Source organism: Pinus tabuliformis, chromosome 9 (genome assembly GCF_031772625.1).
Source record: "Pinus tabuliformis cultivar Carrire ecotype Pingquan chromosome 9, CPIR1, whole genome shotgun sequence".
In the NCBI taxonomy this organism is placed as follows: domain Eukaryota; kingdom Viridiplantae; phylum Streptophyta; class Pinopsida; order Pinales; family Pinaceae; genus Pinus; species Pinus tabuliformis.
In genome coordinates this window covers 1,502,010,492-1,502,016,719 of record NC_142307.1, presented here as the reverse complement: position 1 = coordinate 1,502,016,719, position 6,228 = coordinate 1,502,010,492, and the positions used below count along the sequence as shown (strand labels likewise).

Genomic DNA, 6,228 nt, shown 5'->3' with positions numbered 1-6,228 from the left:
TACATCAAATCAGAAGGAGAATGCTAGTTTAAACAACAATGGATATGTAGAATGATGACTTTGGAAGAAGGGTAGAATAATGAAGATTTACCATTCACATTAAGAAGCATAAAGACTATAGCAAAAGACCACAAAAGAGGATTGTAGATAATGCATCAAGGGTGTGTATCAGTTATAATTCAAGAATAGGTTTTGAAAAAAAACGGAGGATGATAAAGCAACGGGGAAATATTGTATACATAATTCTTTCTAATACCAAAGTTGTTGTGCACACAGAAAGTGTCTAACATGATTCCAACCACGTTGTTCAAGTCATCATCCAAAGATCTCTTGATATATTTCTGAAATCAAACTTGTTATTTGGAGCCATGTGAGCCTGTACATTTAAAAGAAATTAATATTTTAGAACAAATCAGATGCAAAGTAAAGCTTAATTAAAACAAAATCAGACTTGAATCATGAATTTTTACTGTGTTCTTAAACTGCATGGTCCTATTCTATATTTGCTTGTTGAAATTCACGTTCGTAGAAAGTAATTTCCTTGCCCTATTCTCTAGCTTGATCATTCTTTTTTCCTCTTTCAATGGAAACCATTATGCTATTAATTTTCCATGCCCAATTTAATTTTACTTCTTAAGACATAATTTATGCCCAATGTATTTTTCAAAAGTAGCCTCCAACTCATCAGAATAACGAACTAAATATTCAACAAGAATTTCTTCAGATCTTATTCAACTAAGATATTATCATTTCCAAGCACTCCAAAAACTTCCAACCATCATTAATATTACTTATACTATTTTCGGCATTGCTAATGTTCTAATAACCTTGACATATCATAATTGAGAATTTTTCTTTACGACTCTCTATTCAGGTATCTCAGTGATTAATTCTTTCTTCAAGTTCATGTTCAAGAGGAGCTTGGATTTCATAGACATATGGAATAAATTTGAGTACTAAAAATTTCATGTTTGTAGGTCAAGGCTTTAGAAACCATTTGTCTCATATAGACTTCTTGGTTTCTACAATAAATTAGTAACAGGGTTCTTTCAGTCCATATATTCTTTTATTGCAAGAATATTATCTCCGATGTAACCTTATGTGTCAACTATCCTGTCATATTGGATCAAATTATGTCTTGTTATTCAGAACCAAATACCTCGTCGTAGGCATTTGTCAAAATGTATTATTTAATTTGAATATGGATCTACCACGGATGACTAGGTAGGACACTTCTAAAATAAATCAAACTCTTTTTAGTTGAAGCACTTGACAAGTCTGTGCAAATTTATTTTATTTTTCATGACCATGTTATAGTTTAGTTGAACTTAGTATTGCCTATCTAGTTGACCTTTAAATTGGCATATGTGTGCCTCATGCCAATTAAGGTGTGGAAAATCAATAATATGTATTGTGTATTCTCTTGCTAGATAATAAGAAAAGAGAAGATTAATAATGGAATCTAATTGAGAAATATGTAGATATTTGTATCCTTTAGAAACTCATTTGTGCCATACCTGATTTACTTATAGCTATGCGAGATCAAGTAGTTGCAAAATATACCTTGGATTGATTTATTGTTGTAGTAAATAATGCCTTAAAAGTTGTTCCATTACATAAATCTTTGATGAGGGTTTCAAGGAAAGCATAGTTGTCTTGATTACCAATTATAACTGCTTTCTTTATATATGCTAAGGTTGCTATCAAGGCCAAAGTTGGTGGCTATGGAGTTTGAGTGGTTGAGAAAATTCATTCCAAAGTCATTGGTCATGGAGTTTGAAGCGTTGAATAGATTCATTCTAGAATCCAAGGTTTACCTTTGAAAGGGACATTTCTAAAGTTTCCACTATGTTGGCACTGTAGGGAAGGAGTAATAGAACATAACTCAATGAACTCAGACAAAAAAATATAGGGAAGCAACTTTGTGAATGTACTTCTAAAGCATTATATCTTATGCTCTCGAAGGCATGTCAGCAAAAGTAATTTTGGTATCATAGTTTTGAATTCAATATGTTGTCTATTCAGCATCACTAAGCCCAACAGTGTCACGACGCCATCCAACAACTCTCTCAAATCCATTTCTAGAACATTGATAATCTTCAAGAGCCTGAATTATTTCTTGTTTATTATTCATAAAAAAGGGACCATATTGAATGACTGGTTCATTCAGTGGCTTCCCCGAAATTAGGAAGAATCTGCAAGGAATATTTGACTTGTTCCAAACACTCAATCCATTGCCATAGCTTTATTGAATAGTTTGGTGAGCACCAATAGGTGATGAACTAAGATCTCCAAAAATTGCCTCACCTTCTCAAACATAGACAAATGCATTCAAACACTCTAGAATAGGTTGATGAAGAACAACTCCTAGCTTCATTGTGAAATCCAAGAACATTGTTGGAGTTTAGGTGTATGCAAGGGACTTAATGCCCAAAGCTTCTCCAATTATAACAACTGCTCTAACACCATATTTCTCAACCTTTGGTATGTCTTTACCTTCCAATTCTTTATATGTAGGTTCAATCATATACAAAAAACCAATGCCTTGTAAGTCGGTAACTGAATTAGAAATAGAGAATCTTAAATAAATTATCTTGTTAGAAACAAAGGTACATACATTTTGTCTTTTGATGAAATATTTACCAAAAGTTGGGAGCCAATCTGGACCCCTTTTCTTGCTGGAATTTCACAGTGGACTATACCTTAGTCATGCACTGGACAACATAATAAACTTTTACTTAGAACGTTATCACAAATTCCAATGACCTAGGTCTAATACTCAGTGCTTATATCAATCCTTGTTGACCTTAAAGGAAAGTTCATCAAAACCACAAGAGAATGAAAATTGTCCAACTTGCAGATCACTAGCTTTGATGGTACCCTTGTGTCCTACAAAATCTTGATGTGTAAAATCTCCCTGCAGACAAGCCATGTCCTGTAAGTTATTTGACAAAATTGGCTCTCAAATAAACAAATAATGGGTTCAAGCCCCCACACAAAACCATCAAACATTATAAATGGAACTTATTTTAGTCAACTGTGATGTTATAAAGTCCCTTCCCATTAAGAAATTTAAGCAGAGCATGACAGTAAGCATGATTATTGAAATAATCCAGTCACCAACAAAATGTATTGGTGCTTACCCCATCTTCTCAACGCAGAAGGCAACCATTTCCTCTTCTAAAATATATAGAAGAAAATATATCCATGTCTGGTAAATAAATAGATGAATCCATGAAAGGCCCAAGTATTGGTAGATGAAGCTTCTCTAGGATGGGTTTACCTTGAGCATGTATGTGATAGTCTCAAAACCTGAACAACAAAAGGAAGGAAAATACAATTAGTTTTCAGTAAAAGAAAAAAGAAAAGGACCTAGGCTTCCATAGCAAATACTACACACACCCAATGGAAAAATCAAAGTGTTATTAAAAAAGATTGTACCTCTATGAGGATGGTTCGAAAAGCTAGCAGGAGGAGAAATTGCAAGCCAAATTAAATTTAGCATTAAACAAATAGTTCCCTTGACAAACCACATTAGCAAAATGACAAACATTCAACTCAAAATTGAAAACTTATGTTCTAGTCTGATCAAGATCGATCGTGTCTATCATAACCCAACTGTAGCCCAAGCAAGCTCAAAGGAATTTCTTACACGAGAAGGGAAAGAGTTTGAATCTCATCATCTGCTTGCTAAGTGAATTAGGTTCAATTTAATTGCAAATTTGTCCAATAGAAGGAAAGGATCCAAATTCTTCAATTCAGGCCCGCATGCATATCAATATCCAAAATTTTGATGAAATCGAAGCACTAGACATCTGAAAAGAAAAAGAAAAAACCCAAATATTGTAAGGAGTAATAGCACCACATAACTCCTGAGAAAAAATACAAATGAACCAACACATGGTATATTCTTTCACCTTCACATTTGTATAGAGTGAAAATTCTAGGACCCTACCTTGCCCTATTTTGTATAACCTCTCATGTCAAAAAACTATTTGTTAGGGTCAAACACATAAAAATCTTGGATTTCATTGAAGATTTAACTTTCCAAATCTTCCCCACCACCAAGCTACTACTACTGCTTCATCATCAAAGATATCCTTGTACCGCAAGCTAGCTATCAACAGTCATATGGTAGGATTGTTGGACCATACTAAGGTATCACCCTCCACCTTCAATTTGATAGAACTTTCATCCAACCTTTGAGTGTAATCCTTATGGGTCTGCATCTAAACCTTCCAATCCTAAAGACTAAGAATCCACCAATCCTTCTTGCCATTGGCCAAATATCAGTAATAGTTGGATTTGCAACATCAGCTAGTACTAGTATGCCTTGTTCATTCAATTTATTTAACATGTGCTACAAGAGATGATGTTTCCCCACACATCCCATCCAAGGATCTATCCCTAATATTACCTTCTCTTCATCCCACATTCTCCATGCAAGCAAATTCCCAAGAGAGAAGGATAGGACTAGGGCTTTCCAGATAATCAAAGCAATAGATTTAATAAGTGTTTGGGATCCAAATTCAATCAAAAGTCAGTGGGTCAAGATATTTTTGCAATATAACATTATGCCAAAGATCTTAGTAGTTAATGATTTTCCAAACTGATGTATATTTTTAAACCCCACCCACCAACAATGTTGATCTTGGTTATTTCTCCCAATTGACGAGCAATTCCATATTTTTCTCTCCTTCATTTCCATGAAAATAAAAATAAAAAATATTCTCTTCCAACATTCCAACAAGGATATAGGACATAGAGCAAAAATAAACAGGAATTTCTTCTAGAAAAGATTTTACAAAAGTCAACCTACTGCCTATAGACAACTACCTATTTCATGTTGCAGTAATCTTTGTCAATGTTTTGATAGAGCCGGATCGAGTATCCATACCCATAAGCATTTTCCTATAACATAGATCACAATTGTTTCAAACGTTTACTGAAACGAGAATATTCTGGAAACTATTTTTTCTTGCCCATGGTGAGTTCTATTAGAAATAATTGATGATTTACATTCACTGATTTCCATAGTTGTATTTGTATAGGACAACTCACAAGGTGAGATGTACTAATTCCTATTGTCCCTCATTCGAAGTAATGAATTGATTACTTATGTTCATTTATTTCGATACCTATAGTTGTAGAGTACAAACAAATAATTTATTTCTAATTTAGGGCCTAAGCTTATGAAATGGCACTTGAATTCTAAAGAAAAACATTGCTTCTTATTTCAATTTATGGGGAGTCACTACTCTAGCATTACATAGGACCAAAATAATGTATACCACCCTTCTCAAAGGATTCCATCCAATCATAAGGAGAATGATAGTTTAAATAATTGTGGATATGTAGAATGAAGACTTTAGAAGAAGGGTAGAGTGCTGAAGTTTTACCATTCACATTAAGAAGCATAAAGATTATAGAAAAATCCCACATAGGAGGACTGCAAATAGTGCATCAAGGGTGTGTGTTAGTTAAAATTCAAGAATAGGATTTCAAAAAAAAACTAGAGGATGACAAAGCAAGGTGAGACAAGGGAAATACTGTATACATAATTCTTTCACAGACCAAAAGTTTTTGTGATCACAGAAAAAGTTACTAACCTGATTCCAACCACGCTATTGAAGTCATCATCCAAATATCTCTTGATATATTCCTGAAAATCAAACTTGCTATCTGGAGCCAAGTGAGCTTGTACATTTGAAATAAATTAATATTTTAGAACAAATCAGATTCATGTAATTTTAGAACAAATCAGATGCCTTACATGAATGAAGTGGGCTTTCACATGAACAAGATGAGAAGGAAAATATGATTTAAAGTGATCAAAACTTACAACGATGAAGCCATGACAAAATAAACTAGCCCCAACAAGACATCACCTATGATTCTTAATAATTAACAACACTTGCCATATAAGGTCGGTATGGTATATGTAGGTGAAGGACAAAATGGGAGAATTCATTTTCCATAAAATTTTAACAAAAGAGGAGAATGTATCTTGACCTCAAAAATCAATTCATTCTTTGTATGGCATATTTCAATCAATTACAAAGTCAATCATGAATCATTTGTAAATCATCTCCAATACATCTCTGGCAGCAGTCTCCATGTTCTTCTGATATATACACGCATGCTTCACTAGGTCTTTTCAAACCCAGAAGTTGTTTTAAGAAGCTCTGCTCATGAGTAAATAGGGATCATCTTGGCAGGGTAAGTGTC

At 33.7% G+C, this 6,228-nt stretch overlaps 1 pseudogene; it reads right to left on the bottom strand.

Moving 5' to 3' along the window:
• Window positions 1–2,017: 2,017 nt before the first annotated feature.
• Window positions 2,018–3,769, bottom strand: LOC149154295 (pirin-like protein; annotated as a pseudogene).
• Window positions 3,770–6,228: the final 2,459 nt, after the last annotated feature.